The 18,879-nt window shown below is 36.1% G+C and overlaps 1 protein-coding gene across 2 annotated transcripts in view; it reads left to right on the top strand.

Annotated features, from left to right (window-relative positions):
- The window catches only part of HNF4G (hepatocyte nuclear factor 4 gamma), a 173,156-nt gene that overhangs the window by 73,840 nt on the left and 80,437 nt on the right, over positions 1-18,879 (top strand). The window contains exon 2 of one of the 2 annotated variants that reach the window (XM_072604917.1): positions 10,252-10,353. The exons of the other annotated variant lie outside the window; for it this stretch is intronic. The gene's annotated coding sequence lies outside the window, so the exon portion shown is untranslated. The remainder of the gene's footprint in view (positions 1-10,251; positions 10,354-18,879) is intronic. 2 annotated transcript variants of the gene reach the window in all.

Here is an 18,879-nt window from a genome sequence, read left to right on the forward strand (position 1 = left end):
CTGGCTGAGAGTCAATATAGCGGCAATTCTACCTTGGAGGCAGCAACAGCAATAGCAATTGAGAGCTTTGGAAGCTCTCAAACCAGAGACTACAGGGTATTCCCATGCTAGCTAGCACTAGGGGCAGAACAAGGTGAAATCTGGCAAGGCCGTTGCCTATATCCACTGTATGTCTATACTCTTAGAGTTCTAGGACGGAAAGGAGCACTTGCCATCACAAGAGAACAGTGGTCCTGAGAAGCACCATAGCATGAGGTTGCAAGGGAGTAGGAACCACAACTTCCCCCAAATCATACCACCTTAGAAACCCTGAAAAATTCCAAATTGTTGTCTTTTGCTAACATATTTCTTTCAAACTTCTATGAAGTAGACTTTCAGTTCTTATTTATAATCAGACCAACCAGAAAGGGGTCACTTGTTTCATAGAGGTGTGCATGATGAGGGGGAACATAAGCTGTTATCCTAAACTTTCTACATGCCTGCTGCAAAGGAGGCATCCTGTTTGACTATAATTCCTCTCTGGATTTAAGGCCGCTTTCTGATTCTAATATCTCCTGATAGCCCTAGACCCAGCAAAAATGCCTAGGACTGTGAAGATAAATTTAAAGGAACAGCCTACTTGAATATATGAGTATACATTTTGCTGAGGTTTTTCTGCTCTATACTTAGTTCCATCCATTATATCTGGTTTTCTTCTATCATCGGTGGACAATACAAGATGGGATTTCTGTATTGGGGGCCAGTATTCTCATTCTATGTACAAGTAGAAAAAAACAATTAAATTTTTTAAAATTTACCAGCTAAATTATCCCAACTTTTTAGGCATTCAGGAGACAAAATCAATCTGGGTTTATTAAGAAAAACTGAATAAATGGAAGAGATGATCTTATAATGTCCGTTAATTCATGGGCCCTTCAGTGAGCCAGTTAATTGTAATTACGATCTATAGCCACATGTAAATGTACCACTTCTTTTGAAGAAATTACTGTCTGCCTTGTGCCACAGCATTTTGTTACATTAATTGGCTACTGGGTGATCAATGTGTTTAGCCACAGCAACTTATGCAGGCCATCTATTAAAGCATAGAGGAGTTGTGTTCTGCATCAGTGAAGGAAGCACCGACATGGGAAAAATCATAGATCCTTGTATCATTGAAGTAATTATCTCCTTTAGATATATGACATCGTGAGAAGGCAAAAGTCTTATGCTTTGATCCTCTCTAACACCTGTGGCAAAACTCTAACCCTTAACATATTTTACAATGAAAATACATTTTCTGCAGTAGAATTGAATTTGATATGTTTGAAGAGAAAGACAGAAACAGAGACAAAGAGCAACAGAGAGACAGCGACAGAGCCAGACAGAATGACATCAAAACAACGTATGTATATATGGGGGAGACAGAAAGAGAAAGATGAGAGAGAAAAATGTGTCCAAATGCACTTTTATATATACAGATATTGGAGATTAGCACATAAACTTCTATGTCGTATCCATAAACTATCAATAAATCCCCCCCCAAAAATTTGATTGAGCTATACATTTGTAATTACATTTCCCTCAAATCCACTAGCATTCAAGGTCCCTTGGATTGCAGTTCAAAAATCAGATTTAAAATGAGAATGGGTTAAATCATTCCAGTTTCAGTATTTTGTTTTTATCAAAAGACATATTACTTCTCTTTCAGCTCTCCTTATGGTCCTTGTCACAACTGCATGGCTTTTAATCACTCATACATTCCGTGAGTTACTGCACTGCTGCAACCTTAATAATGTGCTAGTTTGTTTGGAGGATCTCCCTGATAAAGACCTGACAGTCTTTCAGAGGATGATGAGACCCTCAAAATAAAGGATGCTCTCAGGGTCAAAGTAGTTTGGCATACTATTATTTTTCACATGGCTTAAAGGACATTAAAATACTGATTTTTTCATCTTTTTCTTTTATCAAGTTTGTGATGAAAACCAAGGAGATTTGAAATTTGAAATTATTCTAGTGACAGTAGCTACTGTATATCATGAGGGGAAAGAAACATATGTAACTAGTCCTTGTTCTAATCATAAGATTGTCAACTTGTCCTTTTCTATCAAGTTCTATGCTGCATCCATGTCATTAATTTCTTAGATAGTTCCTTTGCCATCAAAACTAGGAACATTGCTAAATAAAGCAAATACAAGTATACCTGGCTTTATGCAGTAGAGTTGTTTCTGAAAGGATGTATGTGTGTGTGTGTGTGTGTGTGTGTGTGTGTGTATATATGTACACACATAAGTGTGGATTTGTGTATGGACACACATATAAGTATGAATATGTGTATGTATATAAGCATATATATGTATATATATATGCATACACATAATCCCAGGTTATGGGTGTTTGCTATTCAACATATCTTTGTAGCTCTGTCACACTTGTGACATTTTTCTGTTTAAGTCAACATTTTCTTTTTTGTGCATTCTTAAATATCTGCATGTCTGTGAATATATAGCATGTGTGACAAACCTAAAGTGCTATAGATATTTTTATTATTATTAATCAGAATATGTAATAAATGAATATGGATTATAACAACAGAAGAGTAAAGAGAGGAAGGAAAAAAGGAAGTAAGAAAAGGAGAGAAGGAAGAATTGAGGGAAGTGGGAAGGAGAGCAAAGGGGAAAGATAAAAACTACAAAAAGTGTATGTGAGGGGAAAAAGGTCAGAAAACGAAGGGGACCAATGATTATTATCCACAGAAGTTTAGATACTCTATATTCTAGGTCAGGGGTGGGGAACCTGCAGCCTCAAGGCCTCATGTGGCCCTTCTAGGTCCTTGGGTGAAGCTATTTGACTGGGTCTAAGTTTTATGGAAGGGTAATTTTTCCTTTGCTTCCCTAACTTGTTTATGGTAGCACTCTGTGTCTAAATCACGTACCCAAATGGTGTCACAAAGAGTCAGATGTGACTGAAATGACTCAACAGCAACAAAATTTTGCTTATAGTGTTCCTGATATTGAACCAGTTCTGCATTCCTGGTACAAATACCATTTTCTCAAAGTGTATGATCTTTGTGACATGTTGCTGCAAACTTGTTAGGGTTTTATTTAAAATTTTTGGGTCTAAATTCCTTAGTGAAATTGGCCGGTAGTGTTCTCTCTGATTTTGCTCCCCCTGCTTTAGGCATTAAAACCATAGACAGAATTTGGTAGGACTCCTTTACTTATTTTTTTTCAAACAGTTTATATAGTATTGGAACTAATTGCTCTTTAAATGTTTGGTAGAATTTATAAATCCATCTGGTCCTGGGAATTTTTTCTCACAGAGTTAATTTATGGCTTACTCAATTTATTTTTCAAAGATAGGGTTTTTTGCATATTCTGGTCCCTCCTCTGTTAATGTGGGCAATTTGTATTTTTGTAAACATTCATCTAAATGATTTAGCTTGTCAGTTTTATTGGCATAAAATTGGGCAAAATAGCTCCTTATAATTACTTTCATCTTCACCCTTTTCTTTTTGATACCAGTGATTTGGTTTTCTTCTTTAAAAAAAAATAAACTAACCAGTGGTTCATCCATTTTATTGGTTTTTGCATAAAACAAGTTCCTAGTTTAATTTATTAGTTAACTGTTTTTTAATTTAAATTTTATTAATCTCTCCTTTGATTTTTCTGAATTTCTATATGGGTTTAATTGGGGGTTTTAAATTTGTTATTTACTAGGATTTTTTTTTTGTTTGCATGCCCAGTATTTCAATTTGCTCTTTGTCTCTTTTATAAGTGTAAATGTTTAAGCATGTAAAGATTTTTCCTAAGTGCTGTGGCAGCTAGGGAGCTAGTTGAAGAATGCTGGATCTGGAGTCAGGATGACCTGACTTTAAAGCCAGCCTCAGACACTTACTAGCACTCCGCGATGGTGGGCAAGTCATTTAATTTCTGTTTGCCTTAATACCCTGGGAAAAGAAATGGCAAACCATTCCAATAGCTTTTTCAAGAAAATCCCATGAATAGTATGGTCCACAAAGTCACAAAGAGTGAGATACAGCTGAACAACAAAAACACTTTTTTAGCATCATCCAACAGATTTTGCCATGTTGTCTCATTGTCATATTTCATGAAATTATTGATTTTTTTCTTTCATTTGTTTTTTGACCAACACGTTTTTTAGGATTAATTAGTCCAATTAATTTTTAGTCTGTGCTTTCAAAACCTTTCATTGAATGTAATTTTTATTGTATAATGGTCTGAAAAAAGTGCCTTTAATATTTTTGTTTTTCTGCATTTCTTTGTGAGGTTTGTAATGCCCAAATATGTGGGTTATTTTTTGCAAAAGTGAAATTACAACTGAGAAAAAATCATGTTCTTCTCTATTCCTATTCACAATTCTCCAGAGGTCTATCATATCTAGCTTTTTGAAATTTCTATTTATTTTATTAACTTCTTTCTTATTAATTTTTCATTAGGTTTAGCTAGGTTTTAGAGATATAAATTGAGTTCCCTCACTAATATAGTTTCATTGTCTATTTCTTTCTTAAATTCATTAACTTTTCCTTCAAGAATTTGGATGCTATATCATTTGGTATACATATGTTAAGTATTGATATTAATACATTGTCTGTGGTACCTTTTGCGGTATTTCATTTCCCTGCACTTATTTTTTAATTATGTCTATTTTTGCTTTTTTTTTTTTTTTTTGTCTGTTATCTTGCTTGCCACCACTGGCTTTTTTTTTTTTTTTTACTTGAGCTGAAGCATAATAGATTCTTCTTTGGCCCCTTATTTTAATTTTGTATCTGTGTTTCTGTTTCATGTGTGTCTCTTGTAAACAACATATTTGGGGATTCTGATTTTTAATCCATTCTCCTAATGACTTCCATTTTATGTGTGAGATCTGTTTTGCTCTTGACACTGTCTTCTTTATTCCTCCTTCCCTTTTGTCACCTCCACCTTTTTCTTTAATGCCTTTCTTGTTTTATTTCCCTGTTGGGGAGGATAGGTTTATATACCCAACTGAATGTGCGTGTGTGTGTGTGTATTATGTCATAGAAGAAGCATAAAAGGAAAAGCTATAGTATTCCTAGGGGCTTTCATTTGGGGATCCCTTTAGGTGAATTGGTGAATTCTATTTTGACCTATAGGTCTAAGATTTTGGGGCAGTTTTCCCTTATACTTTCTTGAAATATGATATTTGGCCTCTTTTTTTGATCATGCCTTTCAGGTAGTCTAATAATTGTCAAATTATTTCTCCTCCACATAGTTTCCTTATCAATTTCCCCCTATATTTCATATTTTCTTCTATTTTTCATTCTTTTGACTTTTTATTGCTTCCTGTAATCTCCCAGTGTCATTAGCTTCCCCTTGTTCAGTTCTTAAGAAATTTAGAAATTTCAGTTCTCAGTTTTTAAGAAATTACTTTCTTCAGTCAAGTTTTCTACCTATTTTAATATTTGGTGGAGTCTTAGAGAAAGGGAAAGAGCAACCCAGCTGAACTCTCTCTACATTCCCTGCCAGACAACTTTAAAATAACACCTCAAATCAAATTTGGAGTGGCAAAAGCAAGAAAAGGTCAGGATTGAACATTTTCTGGCTCAGGAAAACTTAGGAGGTCACAAGGAGAAGTCTATAACATCAGGGTGAACATATGTCTATAATGTGCACACACAGTGGCAGCAGCTGCATCACAGCACAGTTAGCTTTGGTCACAGAGAAAGTAAGGGCATTGGAAAACTGGTCAGAAAGAGATTATTCGGGAAAATTTGCTAGCACTGGATATAGCAGGCACTGGTTAGCAATTCTGTTGCATATATGCAGTTCTGGGTCACAGTTCCAGGGCAGAGAGGAGCACTGGTTGTCAGTCACATGGGAGCAGGGACCATTCCTCTCCCAAGATCATACCTACTTGGAAGCACCAAAAAAGTCAGAGATCCCCAAAACTAGCTCTGAAAATAGCAGCTTGATAAAGCTAGAAACTTGAGACAGTGCTTTTCTGCCTCGAGGTGAGCAGATACCAACTTTAAAATAAATTTCAAAGTCAAGAAATAGACTGGAAAATGAACAAAAAAATAGTTTGACCATAAAAAGTTATTACAGTGGCAGGAAGACCAAGACATAATAAATTCAGAAGGAACAATAATATGGAAACAACTACACAGTTTCAAATAAAAATGCTAATTGGACCCAAGCCCAAGAAGCCTGGAAGATTTAACAAAAAAAAGTATGGTAGAGGAAAAATTGGGAAAAGAAGTTTGACTGATGGCAACAAAAATATAAAAATAAGATTAACAGCTTGATAAAAAGAGGCACAAAAAATTCTGAAGCAAATAATACCTTAAAAACCAAAACTGACCAAATTAAAAAAGTGGCACAAAAACTCACTGAAGAAAAATAATTAATTAAAAAAATCAGAATTGATCAAATGAAAACTAGTGACTCCATGAAATATTAAGAAACAATAAGTCAAAAGAATGAGAAAAATAGAAGAAAATGTGAAATAGCTTATCACAAAAACAATTGATTTAGAAAATAGGCCAAGAAAAGATAACTTAGGAATTACTGGTCTAGTTGAAAGCTGTAGTTTAAAAAAAAAAAGAGCCTAGACATCATATTTCACGAAATCATCCAGGAAATTTGCCGAGTTATCTTAGATCTAGAGGGCAAAATAGAAATTGAAAGAATCTACTACTGACCTCCTGAAAGAGATTTCAAAATGAAAGTTTGCCTGAATGTTGTAGCCAAATTCCAGAGCTTCCAGGTCAGAAAGAAAATACTTAATTCAATCAGAAACAAAAACAGCAAAAAGTTTTTAAATTTTGTGGAACCACAGTCAGGATCACACAAGATTTAATATCTTTCATATTAAAGGAGAAGAGGGCTTGGAATATGATATTCTGGAAAGCAAATTACAACCAAGAATCATCTACCCAGAAAAAATGAGTATAATCCTTCAGTGGAAAAATGGATATTTAGTGACAGAAAATTTTCAAGTATTCCTCATGAAAGGACCAGAGCCTAATAGAAAATGTGACATTAAGCAAAAGACACAAGAGAAGCATTAAAAGGTAAACATGAAAGAGTAATCATAAGAATCTCAATAAAGTTAAACTGTTTACATTCCTATATGAGAAGACTATGCATGGAAGTCCTAAGAATTTTATCATTATTAGGGCAGTTAAAAGAAGTTTACACAGAGGGCATGAATATGAATCTATTATGTTGGAATGATCTACACAAAAATAAAAATAAAGTAAAAAAAACAGAGGAGTAAGAAAGAGAGACAAGTGGGAGAAGGAGGAAGGGAGAGGTAGAATGGAGAAAATATTCTCCCATAAAAGAGGCATGCAAGGAAGACCTTTTATAATTGAGGGGGAAATAGGATGGTTGCACACAATGGTTGAACCTTACTTTCATCAGAAGTGGTTTAAAGAGGGAAGAATATATGTGTGCATATGGGCACGTGCATGCGCACGTGCAAACACACACATACACACTCAGTTGTGCATTGAAATGTAACATACCCAGTAATGAAATAGGTGGGGGAGGATGACAAAGGGGAGGGCAGATGATAAAAGGGAGGGTAGTGCTTAGAAGCAAAACAGACTTTTGAGGAAGGACAAGGAAAAACAAGAAGGAGAGGAATAAATAGGAGAAAATGGGAAGAAAGGAAATGTTATACAGTAATCATAAATGAGAATGTGAATGGGATGAGCCCACCCTTAACATGAAAGCAATTAGTAGAATGGATTCGAAACCAGAATCCAACATTATGTTGGAGATACACTTGAAACAGAAAGAAAAACACAATTAAAATAAAGGGCTGAAACAGAATCTAATATGCTTCAGTTGAAGCAGAAAAGGCAGGGGTAACAATCATGATCTTAGACAAAACAAAAGCAAAAATAAACCTAATTTAAATAGACCTAATTTAGGAAACTGTATTTTGATAAAAGACTTGTAGAAATTGGAGTAATATCAAAAATTTTACAGCAAGATACTATGATGAAAGGCTTATTTCTCAAATATATACTGAATATAGAACTGTCAAATTTATAAAAAAAAAAAACCCATTATTCAATTAATAAATGGGCAAAGGCAGTTTTAAGAAAAAAGAAATCAAAGCTATCTATAGGCGTATAAAAATGTTTTATATCACTATTGACTGGAGAGATGAAAATTAAAACAATACTGAGGTACTACTTCACACCTATAAATAAATAATGTTGGAGGGGATGAGGGAAAAATAGTTACACTAATGAATTGTCATTGAAGTTGTTCACAGGTTCAACCATTCTGGCAAGGAATTTGTAACTATACCCAAAGGGCTAGAAAACTGCATATCATTTGACTAAGTAATACCACTACTATGTCTGTATTCAAAGATATTAAAGAAAATGGAAAAGGACCTATATGTACAAAAATATTTGTAGGAACTCTTTTTTGTGGTGGCAAAAAATTGGAAATTGAGGGAATATCCATTAATTGGGGAATGACCTAATAAGTCATGACATATGACTGTGAAGTACTATTTTAAAATTTTAATTTAGTTGATTTTTGTAACATTTTAATTTTCTAAATATCTCCCTCCTTCCCTCCTCACTTGGCACTAAAGAAGCTTACTATTTCACACATTCATGCACATGCACACACACAATTTCTATCTATATCTGTGTCTATGTCTATATCTATATAATCTATCTATATATATATCCATATCTATATCTATATCTATAGCTGTGTCAAATGGTAGCCTTTTTTGACCATTTGACATGCACATATGTATGTTTATGTATATACACTTGTATGTATATATATACAAACGTATCTATATGTGTGTGAAATATTGGTCCTCTCTAATATGGGGTGGGGATGGAGGGAGAGAGCAGTTTAAAATATATACATGCATAAAACACACACTTTTCCAAACTTAGACATGCACATGTACTTATATATTATATATGAAAAATACATATATATACTTGTGTTACTATATACAACATTCTCATGGTTCTGCTCATTGAACTTCATTATTGCATGCAAATCTTTACATGTTTTCCTAAAATCAATCTGCTTATTATTTCTTACAACACAGTAGCATTCTATCACAATCGTACACCACAACTTGTTTAGCCATTCACCAATTCGTGGGCATTCCCTCAATTTCCAGCTCTTTGCTACTACAAAGAAAGTTACTAGAAATATTTTCAAACACATAGGTTCTTTTTCTTTTCCCCTGATCACCTTCAATGAAAGAATATACACTGTTTTGTAACTCTTTGGGCTTAATTCCAGATTGCTCTCCAAAATGGCTGAATCAGTTCACAGTTCTACCAACAATGTATTAGTGTCCCATTGAGGGAATACTACTCTGCTGTGGGAAATGAGAAGAAGGGTGTCTTAGAAAAGAACATGGGAAGACCTATAGACAAGTGCAATGTGAAGTATACAGAAGCAGAAGATCATTGTGCACAGCAGCGATATTGTATTGATGATCAACTGTGAAAGACTTGGCTACTCTGGTCAATGCAATGATCCAAGACAAATCCAAAATACTTATGATGAAAAAAATGCTATCCACCTCCAGGGAAAACTGATGAACTCTGAGTGCTAACTGGAATATAACTTCCTTAATGTCTTTATTTTTCTGGCTTTAGAAAAATATGGCTAATATGGAAATATGTTTTTCATGATTTAACATATGTAATTGATATATCATAATGCTTGCATTCCCAATGGGTATAATAGGGGGCTTGGATGGAAGAGAGAATTTAAAACTCAAAATTAAAAAAAAAGAAATGAAAGTTAAATAACAGTGAAAATATTTTTAAGTTTTGCCAGTTTTGGTTTTCAAGAAATTATTTTCTTCAATATTTTTGTGCCTCTTTTATCAAGTTATTATATTTTTCATAATTTCTTCATATACTTCACATTTCCTTTCCAAATTTTTGCTCTACTATTATTTTTTGATTTCTACCCTTTTAGCTCTTTCTTTAACTCTTCTAGGAATTCTTGTTGAGCTTATGTCCAAACTACATTTTTCTTTGAAGCTTTGCTTGTAGGTATTTTCAGGTCATTGTCTTTTGAGAATGCCTTGAGCTTTCTTTTCACCCTTATCTTCATAGGTCAGGTAGTTTTATTGTTTGCTCATTTTCTTAGACAATTTCTTGAATTTGGACTTTATGCTAAATTTGGAATATAGAGGAATAAACTCTGGAATATAGAGGAGAGAACGGGGAGGTGGCAGCTGTACTGTGCTTCAGACTTTAATTTACTGCTGTTTTCACAGCTAGGTCAAAGGGCATCTATGCTTTCAGTGCCTCAAAGGTGGTGTGATTTGGGGAGAAGTCTGGTCACTGCTTTCCTGGTCTGTGCTCTGATTCTTCTTCAGGTAAGATACCTGCTCCTTGGTAATCATAATACTTCCATGTCTTTGAACTGTCAATGGTACTCATATAGGACCCTTGCTCCTTTGTGTCTGCAAGTACTCCTCTCCAATTTAGGACTGAGACTGCTTCCCAGTTAGGACTCCTGTTCCCTTGTGACTGCAAGTGCTCTTTTCCAACTGGGTGATAGGTAATGGAGTTACCAAATGAAACTCTGGCATGCAGTGCTAGCATAGGGTACCCCTGTAATCTCCTTCTGATTAGGTATACAGTCCTTTTATTGCCTCTGGGCTCTAAGTACTCACAGTGCCATTGCTTCTGCTGCTACCACTGCAGCATGTTGCAAAGCCCACAGAGAGTGTAGCTTTTGCTAGTCTTAGCTCCTGATAAGCCCTCACCCTAGTGTCCATGAACACTTTTTTCTATCTATCTATGGTACCCTGGGATGGGAAAAAAAAAATGAGTCCCTGTGACTTTTTGTTGTTGGTTTTCCTGCTTAAAATATGATTTGACATGCTCTTTAAAGTTGTTTGAAGGAGAATATATTGGTTGAGCTAGGGAAAAGTGCTATCAGAGGTGGGGGACCTGTGACCTAGATACCGCATGTGGTTTTCTAGGTCCTTGGGTGCAGTCTTTTGACTGAATCCAAACTTCACAGAACAAATTCCCTTAATAAAAGGATTTGTTCTGTAAAACTTGTACTCAGTCAAAGGGCCACACTTAAGAAACTAGGGGACCACATGTGGCCTCAAGGCTTCAGGTTCTCCACCCCTGGGCTAACTTTATTCCACCAACCTGACTGTACCTCTAGGAATTAACTTTTATAGGGTAGATATTTCATTGATTTATTTGCATTGAGAATTTTCAAAGCAACATTTATTTAGCACTTACTGTGTACAAGTTCTTGTCAAATAAAAATGAAATAAAGTGCCCTCCATATCTTCCAAGAGCTTTTAGTTTGATAGGGGAGATAACACATATATACACTTAGACAATTCTGTGAATGAAGACCCACTTGGGCCTGAATTACAACTGTTCCATGGCTTCAGCCTTGGTGTCCAAAAACTTGGAAGAAGCAGTATCCTCTTCAGCAATCAGTAGGGGAGTCTCAGTTATGGCCATGGCTATTAGTGGGATAGCTCTGTGGGTAGCAGTGTGGTTTTGGAGGAATAGTGGTGCTGGTGGGGCTGGCAATATGCTGTTAGCCAAGCTTTAACATGCAAAAGATGAACCTTAGAGTGAAAGAACACCTTGTCTTCGTCAACATGAAAGGATACCTCTTCTGAGACATGACATGTGTAAGAAAGAATATGTACAGACATAGGGTGGCTTTGAGATGGTGAGAGATAGTCTAGCCTGTATCATTTCTCTTGAGTCAAAGATTGGCTGGTTATAAACAAATGAATCAAAATACTGGCATTAAGCTTCTCAGCATAGCTCACATTGTGTAAATGGATGATCTTTTTTTAAGCCACTGAAATTTATTTTAAAATCATTTTGTCAAGATTTTACTCTATTTGATTTATAAAAAAGGCAGAAAATTATATGTATATTTTTGATTTAGTTGAAACAGAATTGTCCTCAGAGCTACAAAGCACGTCTTGTCTCTAACACATATTAGCTGTGTGATCAGGCAGCATTCACAGTTTAAGAAGTGCTGAAGTGGTCAGGAGTAGAAAAAGTTTAAGAAGACTGACTGTAGGCAGCCTTTTAAGATTATAAGTTACAAATGATATCACATATCCAGTTTTTATCCCCATCTCTATCCTTATCTCTATCCCTGTCTTTATTCCAATCCTTTTCTCTATCCTTATCACTATCTCTCTGTCCCTGTCCCTGTTTCTACCCCTATACCCAGCAGTATCCCTATCCTTATCCCTTTCTCTACTTCTATCCCTATCGCTATAGTTCTCCCTGATTTTTCCAGCGTTAGGCACTCCCTCTACTGATACTGAACATAACTTCCCAAAGACTTAGTTGATAGTCTTTGTTTTCTTGCAGCCAACCTGAGGTTGGTTAGACTGGTACGTGGATGACAAACACCCAGTCTGCAGTTGTCTCTATTTGAAGTTTTCCCAACCTGGCAGGATTTGACAGAGCTTGTGCTTCCCTGCATTAGCTTTCAAGAACCCAACCTCATTGCCTTGCTGAGATAACACAGTGGCATAGAAGACATTTTGGAAGAAGAGTTAATCATAGTAATTTTCAATTCCCAAGTCATCTCCGTGGCATAGGTGATGTCTTCAGTGCCTTGGAGGTAATAGGTACTTAAATATTGGTAAATTGAATAAAATTATGGGAAGAGTATATGCATTTCAATGATTTGTGAAAACTTGGGTTTTTTGGTCTGGAAAATTGGATTTAAATGAACGGTTCAATTATAGAGGAACCTAAGAAAGATCAAAGTAAGAGTTTTTTATAAAAAGTCCAATTAATTTTATTCTGAGCTGAGATTTCTATTAAAATGTTACCTGTTCTTCAAATATTTTAAAGTTTTTGGTGGAGCCAAGTACTATAGAAAACAAGAGAGAAATTGGATCAAAAGGAACGCTTCAGTTATTTGATGGTATTGTTTGAGATTTTAAGGAACTGCTTTCCTAAAGAGAACCTCTTTTGCCAAAGGAGGAGAAAAAAAAGACCTATCTGACCTTGTAGCTCTTTGAGGAAAAGCTCTAGTAGCAATATAAACTCTGTCAGTCTCTTTACACTATTCTCCAGCTCTCCCCTTCTTCTCTTGCCTGGTCCTTTGCCTGTGTGCAGGGGAGCCCTTGTACCCACACATACAACCACACACAGGCACTAAGTGCTTACCCTCTGACTCCAGGCATGAGCAGGTTCAAAGGTCTCTCATTTAAGTCTCACAACTAAATAAACATAAAAGGTTGTCATCAGTTTACTCTTGCTCTCTCACTTTATGACTCTACTAATGGTTTAGGGATTAGCTGTGTTAATGACTTCTGAAAATGTTTAGTTTTAAAAGGCAAAAGGCAAAAGAAAAGTGCCTGCTTACAAGAGAGACTTCCCTTTGCTAACCATGGACTGCAAAGGTACAGTTTGTGCTGTGTGGAGGGTACTACAGTGAGTTTGATTCAGTTCTAATTGTGATGGAGCACAGATTGTTTATGTATCTTTTTTTAAAAAATGACTCTACAGAAAAGGGAGTGCCATTGCTATGACTGTGATTTTTTGGCTAACATATTATAGAATTCTTAAATCTGGCAATGTGTGTGACTCAGCTGACAAAAAGTCTTGTGTTTTAATTGTTGAGTAAAACTTACTACCAGAATCAATTGGACACCTTGATCTGGAAGTCTTGACTGTGAGTGCCAGAAAACAGACTGACTAATAAGTACTGCTTTGTATTTTGCATGTGCTGCAGTTTACCAGATCAATAAATAATATAGTGTCTCAGCAGACTCACAGCTTAGACTGTAAGACTCTTAGCTCATGACTAAAGCTCTGTGGGGCCTAGGTGAGGGGCGCTATTTGTCCCTGGTGTCAAGTAGTGATTTGCTATGATGCCATTAACTTCCAAGGGAGACAGAACCATGAAAGCGCCATAAAGTTTTTGTAGTGCTACCAGGGTAAAACTTTTTAAGTTAGGGATTCTATTTTGGTTAAATTAACTCCATGCCCCTTAGCGTAGGAGTTTATCATGTACCAGTTGTGTCCTGTTGTTTTTATTAAGGAGTAAAGTCATCTGTCTCTTCTTTTTAGGCAACCTTGAATAATACTGACATATTAGTTATCACCTGTTTCCAGGCTTTCCTGACACCTCACATAGACATCCTCTTAAGGAGATGTAATGGATTACAAGGCCTTGAGAAGGGCATGGCTTTTTGGTAACCCAATGACAAACCCATTTTTTTTTTTCTCCAGGGCCAAGATCTCAGAAAGCCTAGTAGAATGTCACAAAACGAAAGTGCCATTCCAACAAAAAAGACCTATCCAAAAACATAAGAAAGCCAATAACACTGGATCCTTACCTATCTCTCTCACCTTTTGTATATTCTAAGCCTCTCTATTGTATTGTGTTAATTCGTGTTGAACGGGAGTTTCCAAATGCCTGAAGTGGAAGTCTGATTTTTACTTTGCTTGCGTGTACTAGATACATACAGTTTCAGCACAGAAGATGGGAGGTCACACAGCTGCAGTTCAATGGAGGTGTCTTCCTTGCCATGCTACACCAGTTCGGACAGATATTTCCCTTTCAGATAAAATGCCTGTCCTCAAACTGTCTTCCCATCTTTATATTAGTTTATCAAATAAGGTTTCTTAACCATTTGCAAAGACACTCATTATTCAATATACAGCACTGGCTAAAAGACATGCCTTTTATTCTCAAGGAGGCAGTACTTTGCAAAATAAATCATAAGAAAAAGATTTGGTAATGCAACCAGCAGGTGTTGCTATCTGGCACAGGTTTGAACATCTATAATTGAAAGCAAAACCAAAGGTAAAAGATATACTCATTCTTCTGCCTTTCTCCCTCCCACTTGGTAAATGAAAGAGGGAGATTCTTTTCAGAATATCTTTTTCCTCCTACCAGGCACTGCCAGGAGATGTGACCTTCCTTTGGTCCACTTTTCTGTCTCATCCTATCCTCAGAGCCTGGAGATGGCCTGAGGCTCCTGTGTTATAAGCTATGTTAGAATCTGGTTTTTAGGAGTGACTCCATACTCCTAAGGACATTCAGTAGCCACTGTTGCTGGTGAAGGCAGTTGGTGGTGAAGTGGATAGAGTGTAGTTAGGGTTATCTGAGGTCCAGTGTGAACCCGTACACTTACAAGTCCAAGTGACCCTGGGCAAGTCACTTAATCACTTGCCTCAGCTTTCTCAAGTATAAAATGAAGATAATAAGAGGATCAAATGAGATAATATTTGTAAAAAGCATTTAGCAGTGCCTGGCACATGAGCACTATATACATTCTTATTTCCTACCCCTTCATTATTCATGTAAAATGTCTATTTCTGCATTTTAAAGCCAATACAACTATTAATAAATCTAAACTTTAGATTTTCTCTCTCTTTCAGCTTAGAGCCCCTTAACTAAGGCAGAATTCTGGCTAAGGGGTCCAAATTCCAGTCTTGGAAGATAGGCTGGTGAAGGCAGCTGGTGGTACAGTAAATAGAGCACTGGACCTAGAGCCATGAAGACCTGAGCTCAAATTTGTCCTCAGACTCACTAGCTGTGTGATGTCTGGCAAGTCAGTTAACCCCTGACTGCTTCCATTTTCTCAACTGTAAAATGGGGGATAGCAATGGCACCTACCTCACTGGGTTGTTGTGAGGATCAAATGAGATATTTGTAAAATGCTTAGCACAGTGCCTGGCACATACTTGGCACTTAATGAATTCTTCTTCCCTTGCTCTTCCTTTATCCTAGTTCTGTATATTTCCAGCAGTTCCCTGGCATTCCCTATTGTACTCGCTCCCTCTACCCCACCAAACACCACACATAATTAATATATAGACATACCTTGCTAGAAAGTTATGATTAATCATAGTTTCATGTCATGGGTAAGATGTTTTCAAGAAACAAATCAGAAGTTAAAACAGATTTCATTAGACAAACCTTTGACAAGCTGATTTACATCTCAAGTAGAGAGACAGCCAGTTGAGCACTGGAGCATTTCAATGTTTCCCCTTTCTCTTGGAGAAAACGGTAGTTATCCTTCTCAGTCAGAGATGACATTTGACTGGGCAGATGTGTTTTGGTTCTTCAAATTGCCTTTCCAATGCTGTATCTTGATCCTCATTCAAATAATATATCTTCCCCCATTTGACTCACTTACTTCCTGCTCCATCACTGTCCCCTTCTATCTGTCCCTCTGTAAAATGAAGAACTCCAGAATTCCACTCTTCTCTGCTTCATTGTAGTTCAAAAAGTCCCAATGTGATAGAGATCAAATCCTACCTTACATTTCATGAAACTCAGTCCTAAACATGGTATTGGTTTGACGTTATAATTCCAAGGATAGATAGGTTTCAGAATCCTCCCCCCTCCCCTGGCAGAGGGGAAATCAAGACAGTTCATCTCATATAATCTTTGGTGTAAAGATTCTATTAGTTGGATGATCCAGTATAGTAGCTCTGCTGCTGAATATGAAGTTTGCATTTTTAAATTTTGTATGTATATGAAATTCAGGACTAATAACTGAGATCTAGCATGGCCAGAGCTTCGTCCTTTCCGTCACTATTTGATTAATTGTACGGGCTGATAACATTTATAGGGGCATGGGAAGACTGTACGAAAACAGAATTACTTGCCATTTTTGCTATGTGTGTTCTTTCTTTCTGTCTCTCATTTTGGTACCTGTTTGTCTTTCACTGAAAGTATCTTGGTATAGTGTATAAAGCTAACTTTGAAATCAGGAATAGCTGACTGGCAGTGTGACATTAAGCAGGTAACATTATCTCTCAGTACCCCAGGTGACTTTCTGTAACTCTGAGTTGAAAAGAAGATCTTGCTCTTGATCAGTAGAAGATTGTTGATTGGTAGAAGAAGTTTTCTTATTAGGATTTTAGTTTCAGTTCAGTAGTAAAATATATAAAAACACTAAAGAAAATCACTATGCCCAAATGCAACAAGTGTATGATATTCTATTAAATATAAAAAATATGATTAGCTTAATTGATAAAATTGGATTTGCTAGATGTAGAATAGTTGTGCTTAGCACAGAGCCTGGTACATAGTAGGCTAGTTGACTGAGTTGAGTAAATGACTTGCAAACGTTGAGGTATGGATCTCATATGAATATTTCCATGTATCTCTTTAATTTTTCTCCTCCTTACCATTCTTAATGTCACTCTTCATATCCAACCAGGTATCTAATAGGTCTCTGTCTTCAAGTTCTTATTTTTTGATTCTTTCAACATATTGCTTCCTAATGTTAACACATCTGATAATAGGACTCAATTTTTCAAAATTCCCTAGTGACTTTTCATTGCCTGTCAAATAGAATAGAGACTTCAGCTAGTATTCAAGATTCTACACAGTCTAATTTCAAACCAGTTTACCTTTGAATCTCAAAGTTCTCCCCGATCCCTGAAAATATGCCACCTTTTCCTACCCCTTCTCTATAAGTATATATGTAGAGATCATACTCATGAGCCTTTGTAAAGTTTTTCAAAAAATTTCTCAGCACTCTTCCTAGAGTAGATGAGTTTTTTTGTGTATTGAATTACTCATTTGGAATATATAACAGCCAATTTTTCCATAGCGAAAAGTTTAAAAAAAGTGGGTGTGGCATCTCTATTTATTGACTCTACTTTTTTTGTCTGTATTCATGTGCACATGTATGTGTACAAGTACATAAGTGTATGTACTTGTGTTTATGTGTGTATATATGTATGTGTATGTATATATGCTTGTATGCATACATGCATGTGTGCTGAGTATGTTGCAGAATCAAACATACCCTAATTCCCAAGTCCTCTACAAAGTAATAGTAGCAATAGATTCTAAGTAGAGATGCCTTCCCCCTTTTATGGAACTATTTTTACTGTGGAAAAAATGGTGACATCACATATTATAAATTAGCAGTTTAATATACAAAGAAACTCATCTACTATAGGTGGGGTGCTAAGCAGTTTTTCAAAAAAGCTTAGCAGAGGCTCATGGATATTAGTCCTCTACAATTACTTTCATGGATAGGAGTTTTGTGGGCTGTGATGCCCTATGTCTATTACCATCCCTAGTTCCCCCAGTGCCAGAAATTTTGATGTAGAAATATCAAGAGAAATTGCTTATGGTTCAGATGTGATCAGAAAAGTTGTGGCAGGAGAAGTAGAATTTGTCTGTAAATTTTAGTTCCCACCTTCTCAAATTAAGCACAGAGTTTGTTTTCCTCAGACCATATTTATTAGAATTGCTTAAGCTGCCCCTAGCTTAAGTCCACAAATTCATGGACCTGGCCTAAAACTACTGGTCTGAAAAATTGAGACTCATTGTCATTGTTGTAGGGGTGTGTGTATGTGTGTGTGTGTGTGTGTGTGTGTGTGTGTGTGTGCGCGCGTGTGCGTGTATGTGTGTGTGTGTGTGTGCTCATGTCTGTCTGTGTATTCTCACCAATGCAATTTATATTAAACTCTTAAACAAAGGATATGATTTTATTATCTAAAATGATGCTGACTCTTTGCCCTTGAACTGGTAGTAGATTCATGTACCTTATAATGGCTTGTATAATATGAATTAAATCAACTCCTTTTTCATACTTTGCTGATACAAGTCCTATTTTAAAATGCAGATTGCACATCCCCTAAGTACTATTGTCTTCAAGAGAGAGGGGATATTTTTTCATAGTCTCTTCTGCGTCCACTGTTCAGCAGTTTTTTGATACTCTTTTGTCTTTTCCTCCTTACATATTATCCTTCCACATTAACTTGAAGATAGTATTTCAAGAAGTGACAGAAATTCAGCAGTTTCTTTTTTTCCCCCTTCCAAGCAACAAGGAAAAAAATATCCAACAACATTGTATGATGAGTTAAGCATTTTCTGTAAGATTTCTTTTTATCTCAAGTAGAACCTT

Source organism: Notamacropus eugenii, chromosome 4 (assembly GCF_028372415.1).
Source record: "Notamacropus eugenii isolate mMacEug1 chromosome 4, mMacEug1.pri_v2, whole genome shotgun sequence".
Classification (NCBI taxonomy): Eukaryota; Metazoa; Chordata; class Mammalia; order Diprotodontia; family Macropodidae; genus Notamacropus; species Notamacropus eugenii.